An 18,747-nucleotide genomic window follows, 5' to 3' on the forward strand; every position below is an offset into this window, starting at 1 on the left:
CAGTTTGTGCTGATTATGGTGCTACTAAACTTAGTCATTAAAATGTTTATTAGCAACTGAAAAAAGCACAAATGTCAGGACATGTCAAAACTTCTCCAGGGCCCAAAACACCCTCAGACCCCAGAGGGTTAAAGGCTAACTAACCATCCATAAATCAAGATAAATTTACTTGAGATGCAAATTGTACTTAATACTTCATTCAAAGTGAAAACTAATTTTAATACCCCATTAACAGATATCTGTTTTTGTATTAAGTAGATTTTTTTGAGCCCACTGGCAGATACTTATTCCTATTGTAACCATAAACCCTTCATTTTGATCAATTTCTAGTAAAACAAGACTTCTTGTCTTTTGTCATTTTGCTTCTCAAATAAATGTATTTTGAAGAATCTTTGGGCATTTGGAGTGGAAAACAAGACAAAAATACAGAGGGAAACAAACGATAATGATACAGATGAATGATATCATTGCAATCACTTTCATAAAGTTTTTTTTCCCAGCTGATGAATGATAAAAACATTGACGGCCAATCCGAATCCATCCAACTTTAAAGAGCTCGAGCATTTAAAGCGGCAGATAAAACTGCAGCTCGCGCTTATAATAAACAGAATGTTATAGTTGTTATACAGTAGATATTTGTATTGGAAAACCGCTGAAAAATACAGAGGAAGATATTTTTTGCAGTGCATTCAACATTTAATGCCATGACTTTATGAATTTAAGACTTTCTGATCCCGTTTAAGACCTTTAAAGGCCTTAATTTGTGAAAACACAAATAAAGACTTTTTAAGACTTGCAAAAACCCTGTTATCATTCTTGGTGTGAATGGGCCTTTACAGGCAAGAATACTTTTGATTCCCTATTTTCTTCATGCATGGGTTTGCTCTTACTACGCTGACACCCACTGAAATTTACCCTAAGATTAAGACAAATCAACAAACCAATATGTGGGGACCTCGATGTTTTGGTGTGTAAACATGACCTACCAACCCTAGTGTCATGAAACACAACAACACACTAGACCCATTTATTGTGTCCCGTTTCCTTCTGCAATCCATTTTCACTACTCACCATATCCAGGAATGCCTTCGGAACGGGAAATTGTTGACGTGCATCATTTTTTTCTCCCTTCCTGTGTAATTTCGGCCGGTCTTCATTTAAACGAAGGTGTGGTTCGTGTTGGCTCCTCTCTCTCACAAATAAATAACTCTTACGCCGGCCTCGGAATAGCCATTATACACCCTACTTACAGGCCTCAACTGAAACCAGCTCCAAGCATCTCCGAAACAAGAAGTCCGCTTGGAGCAATGCAGAGTACATCTTCTTAGCGTGCTATTCCACAAAAGAGTCTAGAGAAGACACTTCACCCATTTATGAATGTAGACAGTGTGCGTAAATCAAATTTTAAGGCAAGAAAGTGGCATGTTAAGAAAAACTCAAGGGTTAAGGGCTTGTTCCATAGTAGTACAGCAAAAATAACAAACACAGAGCAGAATGAGGGTCCTTCCGCTGCCTTTTGTGTGGGATTTGAAACTCACTGTGGTACATCCTCATCGTGAAGTCCCAGCATTAATAACAGTTTCAGGAAAACGCCTCATTTGGACGTCGGAGATGCACGGTGGTGCCCCAACAAAACCCAATGATGCATGCAGTCCCTTTCTGGTGCAGATAGCCCAGATGCCATGGAGAGATGAATGACAGGTCCGATTCAGTCCTCAGTAAGTCCTGGAAATTTTTCCCCAAAAAAGACTAAGCACACTGCTCCTGTCAAGCACCACATAAGCTACTGATCCTCTTAGTGCGGACAGCTCTGATTAATTCAGTGGTGTCAGCTGAAGAAATGGGTGGAGTAGCCATAGGGGATGAGATGGAGCGAGGCTAGCTGGAGAAGAGAAAACACACAGAGTGTCACCTCAGGATTGTCCGAGTTCCCGTCTGATCCTGGCAGTCATCACATGAAGGCAGAGTTGGCAGGCGGTGACAGCGGTCAAGGTGCTGCAAGAATCCTATTAATGCAGTGAAAGCAGCACGTGCTAAACCTCTTGACAATCACTTGTCTTCCTTACCCGAGGGTTTCTCTTTCTCCCTCCGTCTCACTCAGCCGTTCCCGGGTCTTTTCTCTCTCTTCTCTCTCGCTCTGCTGCAGCGCTGGCTCTGGGCTGTACAGAGTGTGTGTGTGTTTGGGAGAGACTGTGTGACTCGCTGTCTGTGTGTGAGCGTCAAGGGGCCCCACAAGGGAAACTCTGACCGGCCGACAACACACAGCGCTCGCTAAATATAGCACACGCCTGACAGCTTGATGAACCTGTTTTTGCAGCGCGGAATTAAAGCTCATGATAATATCTCAAAGGTCAGGAGCAACGACAATGATATGACAACAAAAAAAGAGTTAAGAAGATATACTGTGAGACAATGTAGTTCTACAAGCATGGTCAAACATAGCCTGGGCTGCTTAGGGTATAAGGTATGAGAACAAAACACCACGTTTGCATTAGGAACACCCCATGTGAAAGAAAAATCATAAAGGAGATGTCTTATATATCTCTAGAATTTCCCCTATAGATTGCAATTTGAGATCAAATAGAGAGAAAAATATCTTCTTTCCGCTAAAAAGGTTTGACATTTAAATTCTTGACAAGTCTTAAACTGTGCTCAGATTTGTCAGAAAGTCAGAAGTCTTAAATATTTCTCATCAATTTCTACCAAGATCAAATGATATGAGCTGTTATCAACATTTTCATTCAAACTCCATACAACGTGCTTACTGTATGTCAACAGTTGGCTCATTTGTGTCTGTTTTTATTGAAGTTGAAGTTGAAGCATAAACTCAATGATTGTGTCGTTAACATTAGCGCACACTCATGATCCTAAAGGCATTTTAGGACAAAGAGAAAATTGTGAACAGACAACTTTGTAGTGCTGCCCGTCTTAAAAAATTATGCATGTCGCCCTACTAAGTACCTTCAAATCTTCTTCTTGTTCGATTTTCCCCTTCGAGTAGTTGGGAAAAAAGTCCACTGACAGATCATTTCCTGTGACATAGTTAAATTTCACCTCTAAATCTGCTTTTATGCAGGGCCTAACACAGCGTAATGCCTGGTCATAAATCAAAACAATCATTTTCACACAACAGGATGAAGATGTTAGGAATTACAAAATAGTTGCTGAGTGAATGCTTTAAATGCCACGTGTGACTGACATCGTATTTGGTTCATTCAGGTCGTGTTTGAACACACATGCACATCTGAATCAGCCGCAAAGCTGGACACTATCAAGTGCACACGTGAGCAATGTGTAGTTATGATTCTCAGCGCTCTCTTTATATTGTACCTATCAATAAAAGATGCAAAAAAAGCTAAAAATAAACTCAGTTCTTTTGAGTCAGTAGAACAAATGGTGTAGCATGCAGCATAACAATGATATAGAGTCTAGATGTAATAGTAATACGATTGTGGCAGCATTCATAACTGAATAGTCAATGCCTTTTAAATGCCATTTCAGTTCCTAAATTTAAATTTAATTTGAACTGAAGTAGGGGTGTGCAATATCACAATTTTTGATCGCCGACGATTAAAATTTCTCCACGATCTGCTTTTGAAGAAATATCATAGTATCGTGCTACAGCGCACATTCTATCAGCTGTAGTTCTGGTGTCTCCGTCTCAATATACTGTACAACGCCACATACATTCACATCAAATGTTGACTCAGCGGTGGAGTTCCACTCACAGGACACTGCACTTATTCACAATCACAAAAGTACATTATTTGCATGTACTTTAAAGCCTTGCCGGGTAAACATTTCATTCGCATGCTGTTCTGACATGCGCTTTTTCTGAGCGTGTACACCTGAAGAGCGCACACACTAAAGCGCCCGTCAAACAGCGCCTGATTACTGGACTAAGTTATCTTTCATGTCTGATTGTGCTAATACTGTCAAAAACACACAAGAGTTACATCTAAATACAGTTGGTTATATCTAAAGTGAAAGTAAACGGATGCATGGCTGTATATTAGATGGGGGCAGGTCTTAAAGCGACAGCAGACTATAGTACTAAACATGCTGCCGATTGTCATTAAAGGGATAGTTCACCCAAAAATGAAAATTCTGTCATTATTTACTCACTCTCATGTCGTCCCAAACCTGTATTAATTTCTTTCTTGCGCTGAACACAAAAGACCAGTAACTGTTTGGTTATCCACATTCTTCAAAATAACTTTTATGTTCAACAGAAGAAAGAAACTCATACTGCTTTAAAACATCTTGAGAGTGAGCAAATGATGACAGAATTTTAATTTTTGGGTGAACTGTCCCTTTAATGTTAATAAAACAAAACTCTAAAAGAAAACTCACTAACTGCTCTTGACTGAAGAACTGTATAGTTCTTTAGAAGTGTATAGTGTTTTTTTTTTATATTTGTTCATTCAATTTCTTGAATGCTACTGCTAAATACACCTACTGTACCTGAAAAATAAAGCACTGTTGGTTTTATTTGTATATTATGTGTATTTGTAATGTGTATCTTTGTTCTTATTTTTTAATAACAAAGATAAAATAATCAAGATTTTTATCTTCACCCATTCTTTTTTATTTTATATTTTGTTACCTTGAAGGCTTTGTTTTTAAAATAGGGAAATTCTTTAGGCTGTACCGCTCAGAAAACCTGCAAAATAGTAAAACTAACATGACAAAGAATTGTGATAAAATCGTGAAAAATGATTTTCCTGGAAAAAAAAATTGTGATATGATATTTTTGCCATATCGCCCACCCCTAAACTGAAGCAGCAAATGTGAAACAGAATTGCAATTCGAATTTGAATGTAAAGAAGCAGAATTAAAATGAAAGTCAAATAAGTTTAGAAAGCTACTAGAAAGGCAAAGTTTGAATGGATGAAAATGAGCATTCTTGGTTTTCTGCATCTCTAATAATAATAATAATGATGATGCTCACCTCAGAAAGCCCCACTAAAAATAAGACCACTGTTTGTTGGCTTTTAGAAGATGATTTAGTCATCAACATCTCTTTCATGAACGTTTACTTCAGCTGAGGTTTGTTACATAAGCTCCATTCACCTCAGCGTGGCCTTACTTTACACGCAGCAGAGGCTCAGTATTTACTTATTGAAACCTCTGTGAAGCTCAGTGCTGGACGTAAATGTCACTTTGTGTTTTCTGCAGTCAAGCAAGAGCCTGATGGCCACAGTCCCTTCAGATCAATGTGAACACACAAACCACACAGAAGGGCCGGAGAGCTGCAGTGACCCCAACCTCTCTGCAGCACCACGCAGCCGGCATCTTACCAACACGCAGTGCAGCTTTCCTTCATCTCTCATACAAACTCATCTTCAGAAACAGAGCCACAGGGCTCATACCTGCTTATGGTAAGCAACTTTAAAACTGTAGCTTAAAGCCCTTAAACTACAGTCAAGTTAGCTTTAAGAAAATGTGGTTAGCTACACAACTACTACAAAAAAAATTTTTAATGGAGCAAATTATTTACATAAAAAACCTTTGTACCTTTATAATATAACTTATTATTATTATTACCCAGCAAAATGTTGTATATAAAATATTACTATTATTTTATAATTTATTATTATTATTTTTATTAAAAGAAACTTTACATCCATACATTGTTACATTACATGATATATTATTATTAGATTAGATTACATACATTTTAAAAAGATTTTTGAGTAAGTTCAGCAATCTGCTGAAATAAATTAGACTTGTCCAATTTCTATTTCAGTGCATGCCTAATTTGGCTAAATATTTTTCTAAGTGCACAGGAAATACTTGACGAATTGCTAAAATGTGCATTTTTAAGGAACCGCATATGACCTCGGGTAAAGCTTGTAATAGACACTATCCACCTCTCCTGTCCTTCCTCAGGGCCTAGAGAATGGTCCCCCTTGGCTGGAAGGACTGAAGATAAAAAAGAACATATTTCCTGCTGAAGGCCATCATGGCTCTATCTGCTGCTGTAGTGCGTCTACAATCTACAGCCCTCAGTAGGGCCTCTGCCTATCACCCATCCTCTGCCTGCAGGAACATGGACTGATAACACAACTACACACCAGCACACACACCCATCAGCTAAACTACTCACATTTCCTCTCTGACTCTCTAAGGGAGGGATGTCAGCTCTCATACAGCACTTCAGCCAGTCTACACTACCGATCAAATGTCTGGGATTGGTAAGAATTTTTTTTCTTATGCTCACCACAGCTGCATGCATTTGATCGAAAATAGAGTAAAAACAGCAATAATGTGAAATATTTTTTAGGGATGCGCCGATCCGATATTCATATCGGGTATCGGCTCCGATAGTGCCATTTTTCTCGGCTCGGGTATCGGTCAGAGAGGGCCGATCCAAATCCGAGGTTTTTAATTTTATTTCCGATTGTGCGAATGATTCATTCTGTGTTATTCTGAAGCCATACGATAGCTTAATGTGAGCTACATATGAATATTTAAGTCCTTACATTAAAGTTCACACGAACTCTTTTTTCTCCGCTGTGGCTGTCAGTCATTCGTTCAGCCTTTAAACCCTGGTCGCGTTCGGTTACAGCAGACAGCTCGGTAAAGCTCTCTCCAAGATCATTCTGTGTTCCCATTATACTTGATTTGTAAATACATGTCTATGATTTTGCAAAAAGGACTTTATCTTCTTGCCGGAGTTTAATGTTGTTTTGTTACTTGCTACCGGGTGTCTGTGAGAACAAAACACGGGCGTAGAAAAGACTATAAATAGTTTTTAACGTGCACAGTAACTGAAATTTAAAACTGTTAAAAGAAAGGCTCAATAACTGTTGCACAGATATAATACACTACGCATCAATTTCTCTTCCCTTTGTGCGTTGCAGTTTTTAACACGAAGCGCTTACAATGTGCACATCCAGTGTGCAGAATGATGCGCTTGAAGCAACACGCAGTCAGGCTAACTGTTGCACAGATATAATACACTACGCATCAATTTCTCTTCCCTTTGTGCGTTGCAGTTTTTAACACGAAGCGCTTACAATGTGCACATCCGGTGTGCAGAATGATGCGCTTGAAGCAACACGCAGTCAGGCATCATTCTGCACACCGGATGCGCACATTCTAAGTGCTTTGTGCTCATAATCGGAATCGGTATCGGAGGCGAAAAAGGCGGATCGGAGCATCCCTAATATTTTATTAGAATTTAAAATAACTGTTGTCTATGTGAATATATTTTAAAATGTAATTTATTTCTGTGAGTCAAAGCTGAATTTTCAGCATCATTCCTCCAGTCTTCAGTGTCACACGATCCATCAGAAATCATTCTAATATGCTGATTTGCTGCTCAAGAAACGTTTCTTATTTTTATCATCAATGTTGAAAACAGTTGTGCTGCTTCATATTTTTGTGGAAACTGATTTATGAACACACCTTGCAAAATCAAGACATTTCATGAACACAAAAAAAACTAATTGTGGTTTATAATCTCACACTTTCACACATATCAACCTTCTTCTTTCTGAGCCATTGTTTCCTGAATCTACCTCACCAGAGGCACGAAAGACAAAATAACCTATTTAATTTCATTTAGTGAGTTAGCAACTTGAATTGAATGTGATGAAATAAAAGAAATACAATATAATCCAAAATATTAAATTGGCCATTGCTGGCTGCATTAAAAAAAAATATATAATACAACTGATTTAGATTGATTCACAAATGAATGACTCTTATGAGCCAAATCTTTTCATGAATCAAATTCAAATTGATTCAAATGAACAAATATTTGTAATGTATCAAATTCAAATTGATTCACATTAAGGAATCAGTTTTTTAATTAATCAAATTCAAATTGATTCAAACTAATGAATCAATTCTTTTAATGAATCAAACTCAAACTGAAGTCAAATGAACTCAAATTAAAGAATCAATTATTTTATTTCTTTTTAGTCTAACAAATCACTTGCTGAATACATATTGATTTACTTACCAAATGTTTATATGACAACGTGCTGTAAAATGTTAAACATAAAAAGTTTTATACTGTAGCTTATATTCACTTATCTCCCGGTTGACAAAATATCAGATGCTTGATCTTGCATGCTTTTAAAAATAGCAGTGGTCAGGAGTTATGTAAGTCGGACAGGCTGGAAAGGCCAATAGAGAGTGTGTGTGTTTGTTTGCGTCTGTGTTAGTGCAGCGAGGGGTTGTCACTGGCTGTTCTGGGATGCCAGGGTGGCTAAAACGGGAAATGTCAAGCGCAGCCGGGGCAGGTATATGCTACAGCGGTGCGCAAGGTCACATCCCGACCCCTGCTGAGCAAACCCAATAGCGTTTCAAGTGTATGACGAATAGACCACCGGCCTGTACATACATCTGAATGACACCCGGCGTAAATTACTTTAAACTTTACTGAGTCTCTGCAGACGGAGCTCTTTATTCAATGAATCGCACTGACTGTGCAAGAGTGGGAGGACTCTTAGAAAAGCAGTCGGAAAGGCTATATGTCTGCCATCAACTCCCGCTGACATGCTTTTCACAGCATTCGGTTTCATACTTCTCATTAACGCATGTCAGACAGTAAGACATAATCTGAGGCGATCCCCAAAACCTCTGCAAAGACGATACAAGACCCTGTGTGACACAAAGGGATGGAGAGACCATGCATATTATCTATATATCAGGGGTTCCCAAACTTTTTTTTTTTGTCAGTCGAACCCCTTAAGGCCGGTTCACACCAAGAACGATAACTATAAAGGTAACTATATCAGCGTCCACACCAGCGAACGATATAGTGTTCATTCTAAGCGCACACGTGTCTGTCGCTTTAAATTCTACAGCTCGTTATAGCAGGATGGATTCTGATTGGCTGTATAAAGGCTGTCAGTCGATAAATTTTTTAAATCTAATTAATTACATGATGTGGCAATTAATTAATCACAAATTAAATTTGGCTGTGAAAATACCCCCAGAAGATCATTTAAAGCCATTATTATGTTAAATTAGAAAAATATTAAGTAGATATTACAAAAAGTAGCTTTAGAAAGACAAACTTTATTTGATTCAACACAATTTATTGCACAAATGTTTAGGCTACAACGACCTAACATAAGAGAACATAATTTGAGAAACATCTCAGTATTTTTTCTTCATACAATGAAAGTCGCTGGTAACCAGATCAGCTTGGTTACCAACATTCTTTATTATTTTATTTTATGTTCCCTAAACGTAAGTAAGTTATAAAGGGTTGAAACGATATGAGAGTGAGTCAATGACGGCTGAATTGTTCTTTTTGGGTGAGCTATCACTTTATTTTTCACTTATTTATTTATATATATATTTTTATTTTTATGAAATGATACTCTAAATAAGAAACTAAAACTGCCAGTAGGCAGTTTATGAGTCATTCATTTGATTTAATTTGCTCAAATTGCTGATTCATTCCGGAATTAAGTAAACCACTCTATGAATGAGCCATTGAATCATTGGTTCACCCGATTCATTCAAAACGTGGATTTATTTAGAAATGAATCACTGCTGTGTGTTCTGCTGTGGCTTTAATAGGTAATATTTTCGTTGGCAAAACTGACAATATTGTAGCCTGTCTAAAAATAAAACACAATATTAACTTATTTACTTAACTGTTGTTTAAAATCACATTTGCACTCGTGCTATTCGGGACAAAAACAGCACTTGCGTGATATTGCTCTCACTGCTTGTTTGATATTGCTTATCATATGATAAAAATGAGACAAACATTTGCACCAATATCTGACATTTTAAGAGCATATAATTGCATTTTTATAGGCTACATCATGCAGTGTTATGGTTCTGCATCATGTTTGTCAAAAGTAAACTGCATGATATGTAAGATGACCTATATGTCTGGGGCGGGGGCGTTAACTGCGTTAAAATATTTTAATTGTGTTATTTTTCCATAAATAATTAAGCCCTAATATAAGTGCCCTAATATAAGTGTTCACACGTGGCTTAATTTTTTACAAGAACCAACTAACTTTAAGATTCACTACAAATATTTGATCGCATATTTTATTATTTTATTTAGATATTCTTCACATTTAAAAAGTATAAACTCTCTAGCTCAGGGGTGCCCAAACTCGGTCCTGGAGAGCCGGTGTCCTGCAGAGTTTAGCTCCAACCCCAATTAGACACACCTGAACCAGCTAATCGAGCTCTTACTAGGCATTCTAGAACCTTCCCAGCAGGTGTGTTAAAGCAGGACCAAGTTTGGGCACCTCTGCTCTAGCTTTTAACATGAAAACACCTGTAGCTTTTATTTTGATGGAATATTGGTCAAACGCTGTAAACGTCTGTCTACACAAATGTTGGAAATGATGCCAATGTGAATGTAAATAAAGTGAACCAAGTGCATAATGAGTTTCCAAACGCACATTAAACTCACAGCTCTTTCAGAGATGAAGCAAGCAGCACGAGACACTCTAAACATGCTATTATAAATTGTACATGTGTAAATGAACACAGTGCCACACTTCACTCTGAAACACACAGCGCAACAGACTACACACACACACACAAAATTGGTATAAAATTTACTTTGAAACAATTTTCTTTAAGAAAATTACACTTCTAGAGTAAACTTCACAAAAAATTACAAAGAAACAGCAAGTAACACATTGAATCAAATGTGAAATTTTGAAGTAGAAAGATAAAAAAAATATTTTCTTGTAAAATGTTCTCCAACAAAATATTTTACTCTATATATACTTATTTAAATTAAACCCTTTTATCTAAATATTGTGATTTGATAAGATCACTATTTCAGTTTTATTTCTAACACCATTTGTTTATTTTAATACTATTTGATTTATTTACTTCTTACGTTTTCATCAACTCATGAACCCCATTTGGGAAACCCTGATATATACTGTAGTATTTACAGTGCTTTTGGCATAACTGGAATGAGGAATGTGGGAGGAAAGGCCTTCAGCACCAGGAGGAAATGAATGATCTGTAGAGATGAATGGTTTTATTACCCGGCCTCACAACATATGGAGCAATTACAGATACATTGTGAATTACTGCAAGCAAAGTCCAACGCCATCTGTCAAAAGAGAAATCAGAAAGCAAGCCCAACTGGACGGGACGTTCCTCAAGAGTTCTTGATGAATTAGGGTGCTAGGCATGTCTGTGAATAAAGCGTGTTCCTCTGACTGAAGTAAATGATTCATCTGGAGTCAAGACAGACAGAATCTAGAAATAAAAGTGAAACCGTACGAACTACATATTAGTAAAAACAGCACAAATGTGAAGTGACTTAATGCAGTATTCCAATTGTAGTGGAAAAAACTAGATACTGCAGTCTAATAGTAACACTGTCAGTATGAACACTCATTTATGTCTCAGTGGAAGAGACTGAGCTGAAAGACGGCTTTACTTCATCTCAGACAGAGACTTGCGTGCTACAGACTGTCATTTGTTTCATCTAATGTGTCTATAATATACAGCGCTGCTCTAATTAAAGCTCATCAAAGGCCCTCGCTGTGAGGAAACGACCACCTTGAGAAGCACAGCTGGAGAGATGTCTTAAAGAGACAGTAGCACACCAGTAATTCAGAGGACAAAAACAAAGACACAAAACACTAATTTAGCACTCAAAGACTGATTAATCAGTATTTGGAATATACAGTTGTATATTACCAAAAAAAAAAATGGTGTAGAAACAATTTTCGCACGCATTATTCATATACAGTATGATTATATATTTGTGTGTGCGTGTTTGAGTAAATACTATTCATTTTCTATCATTAAAGAAAATACTTTAAACATATTTATGCATAAATAAAAATACATTTATATTTCATTCAATATAAATATATACATTATATATTTTATTATAAAATAATATTGTATTTTCTTGTTTAAATTAAGCATTAAATTAAATTAAATATCAGTCATTGAAAAGCCCATAGACGACTGCTGCTTAGCTATTCTTATGTTCTCATATTAATAACGCATGTAGAAAAACAGCACAGATATCTGTGCCTCTGTGCATATATAACAAGTACCTAAGTAAATTATTTTACTGTCAGGTTTTTTGGACAGATTATATGGATCTCAGATGGTCTGAAATTTTAGCAGCTCTAAAATCATTATGTAATTTAACAATCAGCACTATGCAATACTACATCAACACCTTGCATGGCATTCATGCTGTAGTACATTGTAAGTTGTTGTACACGGAAAATAAGTCCTCAAATTTCATGACATCGGATCACGTCTTCTTTTTGCACTCCGTCACAGAAGCAACTGTACCCTAGTAACACGAACCTGCGACCTCATGCACGCAGTCGCAGGCCACGACACGCATGTCTACTCTGTGGGGAACTCAAAGCGCCACAGGGGCACGTGCTGCACCGTTTGACGTCAACAGTGCAGGTCTGCGTGCCAGCTCAGCGGGTGACATTTACGCACTCCGATCATTTCACTGTGACTCATTAACATGCGGCGTGCAGTGCCACGCTGACAGACAGCCCACTTCTGCTGGCACCTAGCACTGGCAGTTTGGAGCCGTGAACTTTGAAGAGAGCTTCCAGCAATTAAGATGTCAAATAACGCCACCCTCCACATCAAGAATCGCTCTGCTGCTGCTCAGGAGCCCGTCATGCTGGAAGCTCTGCACTTTGGTGGCCTTTCTGAGTGAGAGCATCTATGCAAATCTCACTCGCTCCGCATGAAACATGCAATTGGCAGTTTGCTGATCTCAAGTCAAGGCTGTCAGAGGGTTTCACCTCACGATTACAGGCCCGGGACAGAAATGTACAAAAATCACAGAACTGATTTCTGCTGTAATGGCATCATTCATAAATTTCCACACAGCCTGCACGCTTTACTTGAAGTTGACATGAAAACAAAATTAACTTTACGTTCATAATACATCTGATTTTATTGTTCATGATTCATATTGCCATACAGAAATCTGTTACATTATGGAATTAAAGTTAGTATATAATAACAAAGTTGGCTAAATAAAAATAATAAAGTTGCTAAAGCAGAGTTATTATCTTTAACTAAAACTATTAAAAACATTTTTGAAAATTTAAAAAGGTTAAATAAAAGCATCACAGGAATAAATTACATTTTAACATATATTAAAATAGAAAACAGTTATTTTAAAGCATTCAAAATTCTCAATCAGCTCCAAACTTTGAACAGTAGCATATACAGTAAAAACATACATTAAGGTCTTGCTCTATTTTAATGTTTTCTATCATACATTAAGGCCTTGCTCTTGCTCTATTCAATTTATTTCTTGATAAATCTTGCAATTGTATGTCTTCATGGAAGTAAAATTGGTTGCAAGTGTCAATTCACTTATACCAACATTAAAAATATGTGACTATTACCAAATGTTACAATGATGTCCACTTATACTGTATGAGGTGAAGACATATCACATAAAACTGCACAAAGGTGCTCCCCATCATGTTGGGATTACATGACCACATAGGCTGAAGGTGAACCAACTCCAGCGTAAGGCTAAAAGCAGCCAAATGTATTAAACATCATAAATCCGTCTTTTTAGGCAAGAGTCAGACATGGGTGTCATGTAGGCTAAAAAAAAATGGGACTGAATTTGTATTTAACGTGATTACAATTTAATAAAAACGTTAGAAATGGATAATTATATAACGTTTCCTTCCCACGGTTATTCAAACAGCGAATAAATTATATATAGAAAGTGACATTATCACTAACATTGATCTATCGCGAGTTTAAGCACTCTCAAAAAAAACAACAACTATTGTTATAATTACTGACGCTGTATACATTGTTAAATGAATCTCTTACTTACATTGTAGGTACATCTGCGCTTTGTTGTTTATTATGAGAGAATTCGCAAGAGTCCGGAATTCAGTCAGCGAACAACAAAACTGATGAGTTTGAACGATGACTCATCTGAACGCTTCTGATTGGCCATTGCATTCCTAAGTTCAACAGATATGTGTGTGATTGGTTAAAATACGCAACACTGTAAAACGCCTAAAATGAAATACGGTGCAACATGAACAGATCTTAATTTAATGCCGCAATCGACACTGTCTATTCATATTCACTTTGTTAGCAACAGACATAATAGATTTAATTTGTTTGTGAAGGGGCATTTTTGTCCAATTTAGTCACATTTTGCCCAAGTCCCTGTGGCCAGGGGAAGGCTAAGGCTAAAGCAGCACACTGTGAGGAGTGATGTAGGGCCATTTTAATACAGCACTGCTCATGATTTCAGCATACAGCAAGACTCATGGGATATGCAAGACTCTGCTCTGACCAGCAACCCACAATGCAGTTCCATTAAAGAGGTGGAACAACAGGTGGAGTGGAGAAAACCCATACAGTTTCACCGGCACTGAAGAAGCACTTTGTCATTATCAATCATTCATGCTGATCTCAGAACTGCATCATTTACTGCAAAGGAAATGGAAAAGCATCTACTTGCTAATTTACAACCCACTGTGCACTTAACAGGAAAATATCTGCAAATGACTACTGTAATAAACGCAATAAGACTAATGGAGAAAAAAGATGTAAGATGCACTCTTGCACGGGGTTCAACACAGGCTGTGTGTTTTTTAATACTTAAACTAAGCTCAATCAGAAAAAAATAATCCTTCTCTTTTTCTTTTTTTTTTAATTATGACAAAGACAGGAAACTTATTAATACCTGCTTGTATTGTTAATACAATAAATTAAAAGCCAAAGATGTAAATTTGTTGTACACCTGAAGTATTTCATACTGCCACAAAGAATGATGTTAAATGTAGTTGTGGCCTCATAAAACAGCTAAATGAGTGTTTTCAGGCAAGATTTGTCACTATTCATCAATAATATACAAAATGTGCACAACATTCTCAATAAGTAGGTAGCTTTGGTCGATATCAATTTGCTTTAGTTTCATTGTTTGTATGTATGTATTATTATTTATTTTTATTTTTTAACCAGAAACGTATTATACTTAATGTCACTTAGGTGGATATCTAGCTATGCAGAAACTAGCTAACATCTAGAAAGGAAATTAATGGGCACTTTGGGCAAAAATGCCACCAAAATGAACAAAAATGCCCCCCAAATTCAAGACTATGCAATTAAACTAATTCCATTACAGCGTGATTAAAGTGAAATATGAAAATGAATGAAAAGTGTCCATTTGCGGCATTATATTTACCGTAGGTCTGCTCACGTTGCATCAGATTTTTTAAACATGTTTTGTTTTGTTTTGTCTGTGTAGCCAGAATATGATATGCAATTTCGCCAAATATAAAAATGGTTTTAGATGCATTCTATTACATAATCATTATTACAATAAGAAGACAACAACGATTTTTGTCATAATATTGCGGCACTACCCTATAATGAGCTCCTGGTTTTAATTTTCTAATTCGTTTTCTTTATGTTTATGACTAACTACATTATGCAATTGTTGTGTAAATACATGTCTGCCACCTTTGAACAGACTGTCTGTGTGTGTGTGTGTGTGTGTGTGTGTAAATAAAGATAAATGCCATGTCAGATGCTGCTTCTGTTCCACGTTTGCAATGTATAAAGGTGGATTTTGTTGATCTTGGTAAAATTTCATTGGTAACAGTCTATAGTATTCTAATTGTTTGAATTAATACATTTAAGTAAAACCACAGCAATTGCTCTGATCTCACTTAGATCTCACTTCAGGATTGCTTTCCTAAAACGCCTCGTTCAAACACGCCCCCACATATCTACATCACTGTGTGGGAAGATTTGCATAACACCGCCCAAATGTATACGCAAAGAAAGGCGGCGTAACTTTTATTCTTGGTGTAGTATTGTTGCCGCCGCCATGTCGTGGAGACGTTGTGTGTTTCATTGTGAAAGCTAAACTACTTTGTTTGCTCTTCCAAAAGAGGACACAACTAGAAATCAGTGGTTACGTTTTATTTACAACACTGTTCCAGAACACTTCAACCCAAATATTCAAGTGTGTGCAGCACATTTTACGGAGGAAAGTTTCCTGAACCTGCTAAGGGGCGTAACATTTCCGTCACACGCTTGAGGAATTCGGCCAATCACAAAGCACTAGATAGCTGGCCAATCAGAGCACACCACGCTTTTCAGAACGATGAGCTTTGAAAAAATTGACACGTTTCAGAAAGGTGGGGCATAGAGGAGCAACAATAATGTACAGTATGTGGAAAATAATGTGTTTTTTAACCTTAAACCGCGTAAACATTGCATTACACAAAATAATGTTCTTTTTAGCAATGCCATATGACCCCTTTAAGGAGATTTTGCCTGGCATTTTCTCTTCCAGAGCCAATTTTTCAAGCCCTACTGTAAAGGAACATTGATGTTTCTTCTGCTTATTCTAGATCTATGAGATTGAAGATGCCAAACACAGTCATTCCTTCATGGGTATCCCACTTGTGTTTATTTATGAACATCTTCACCACTTGGTGTGGGTGGGGCTGCTGTGGTTTGGTCAGATTCATGGGAAAACGCAGCCTGCCATTTTCTTCAAAAACGCCTCTTTCCCACACACACAAATCCATGAAATCCTGCAGGCCCTGACGATGAGAACGATTGTGTGTGTGTGTGTGTGTGTGTGTGTAAATAAAGATAAATGCCATGTCAGGTGCTGCTTCTGTTCCACGTTTGCAATGTATAAAGGTGGATTTTGTTGATCTTGGTAAAATTTCATTGGTAACAGTCTATAGTATTCTAATTGTTTGAATTAATACATTTAAGTAAAACCACAGCAATTGCTCTGATCTCACTTAGATCTCACTTCAGGATTGCTTTCCTAAAACGCCTCGTTCAAACACGCCCCCACATATCTACATCACTGTGTGGGAAGATTTGCATAACACCGCCCAAATGTATACGCAAAGAAAGGCGGCGTAACTTTTATTCTTGGTGTAGTATTGTTGCCGCCGCCATGTCGTGGAGACGTTGTGTGTTTCATTGTGAAAGCTAAACTACTTTGTTTGCTCTTCCAAAAGAGGACACAACTAGAAATCAGTGGTTACGTTTTATTTACAACACTGTTCCAGAACACTTCAACCCAAATATTCAAGTGTGTGCAGCACATTTTACGGAGGAAAGTTTCCTGAACCTGCTAAGGGGCGTAACATTTCCGTCACACGCTTGAGGAATTCGGCCAATCACAAAGCACTAGATAGCTGGCCAATCAGAGCACACCACGCTTTTCAGAACGATGAGCTTTGAAAAAATTGACACGTTTCAGAAAGGTGGGGCATAGAGGAGCAACAATAATGTACAGTATGTGGAAAATAATGTGTTTTTTAACCTTAAACCGCGTAAACATTGCATTACACAAAATAATGTTCTTTTTAGCAATGTCATATGACCCCTTTAAGGAGATTTTGCCTGGCATTTTCTCTTCCAGAGCCAATTTTTCAAGCCCTACTGTAAAGGAACATTGATGTTTCTTCTGCTTATTCTAGATCTATGAGATTGAAGATGCCAAACACAGTCATTCCTTCATGGGTATCCCACTTGTGTTTATTTATGAACATCTTCACCACTTGGTGTGGGTGGGGCTGCTGTGGTTTGGTCAGATTCATGGGAAAACGCAGCCTGCCATTTTCTTCAAAAACGCCTCTTTCCCACACACACAAATCCATGAAATCCTGCAGGCCCTGACGATGAGAACGATCCCCAAAAAAGACAGAAACAGGGACTGTTTTAGCAAAAAGAACAGACAGCCAGAGAAATATGGGAACAAGTGGTGGCTTGACGGATACGATCATTAATGTTAACAGGCTCTGATAAAATTAGGCCACAGTACTGAAGAAATGACTCATTTTGTTACAATAACAAAATACTAATAAAGCTGAAAATAGTGCAAATAAGCATATAATGAATTCTCGGGAAACTGAAGAAAAATCTTTTCCCCCAATCTATTCCTTAAGTGCACTCACACCAAAACAAACAAAAGGCCTTTGAAGACATACTATTATATAATAGTACAATGTTCACAAAAAATTATATATGCACATATACATGCACAATACTATAACACTTACACAGTATATAATGCTCATAATGATGCCCATCTGATGAAATATAAAAGATCAAATTAATTATGATCATTTCATTTACTTTACAATGATGTTCTGTTCTTATTAAGGGTCAACTGAGGCCAATAAAAGTCAGACAAAAAATATTTTTCCACAAATTTCTAGAAAAAAAACGAGTCGTGAACATGGGATTTGACTTCTGACGCGACAGTACGATATATTGAACAGAATCACGACCGCATTTTTGTTATGGTCAAATTAAATATGGCATCTACTCCGGCTAATATTCCTCCCTCTTTCTGAAACGGCAGCCTAAGGCTTTGTTTAAAGATCAATAATCTGTCTCGCAGGAACTCGGCTTATGCTGAGAGGTTGAAAATGTCCGATATGTCTCATTTTAGCAGTAACCTTAAGGTAAACCCCATCCTGTGGCATTTGATTCTGTTTGAGCCGCATTGATCTGAGAAATGAAATAAGAGGCAAACCGTAACCTATTTACCATTCATCGGTTATTTCAGAGACGGCACACAGGTTATTGAGCAGGTGCTAATGGGGGTTTGTGTCCAAAAAACACAAAAAGATGCCAAAAATATCAACACTTAATAGTTTATAGTAAAGTAAGGGTAAAAAGGCAGGTCAAAAATATACCTGTGCATTATATTTTGCAGTGTAAAAACAGATCTGACCTGCCAATGCCTGTTATGTCACTAATAAT

General features: G+C 37.3%; 1 protein-coding gene and 1 long non-coding RNA gene across 2 annotated transcripts in view; both read right to left on the reverse strand.

Moving 5' to 3' along the window:
• LOC107588930 (uncharacterized) overlaps positions 1-9,891 on the reverse strand; it is an 11,163-nt gene extending 1,272 nt beyond the window's left edge. Inside the window, exons 1-2 of the long non-coding RNA XR_001609631.1 lie at positions 9,740-9,891; positions 4,578-4,582 (exon numbers count right to left, since the gene is read on the reverse strand). This is a non-coding gene — a long non-coding RNA (uncharacterized lncRNA). The remainder of the gene's footprint in view (positions 1-4,577; positions 4,583-9,739) is intronic.
• LOC107588996 (cAMP-specific 3',5'-cyclic phosphodiesterase 4D-like) overlaps positions 1-18,747 on the reverse strand; it is a 218,686-nt gene that overhangs the window by 66,303 nt on the left and 133,636 nt on the right. The gene's annotated exons all lie outside the window — the stretch shown is intronic.

This window comes from Sinocyclocheilus grahami, unplaced genomic scaffold (assembly GCF_001515645.1).
Source record: "Sinocyclocheilus grahami isolate Dianchi unplaced genomic scaffold, SAMN03320097.WGS_v1.1 scaffold110.1, whole genome shotgun sequence".
Taxonomy (NCBI): domain Eukaryota; kingdom Metazoa; phylum Chordata; class Actinopteri; order Cypriniformes; family Cyprinidae; genus Sinocyclocheilus; species Sinocyclocheilus grahami.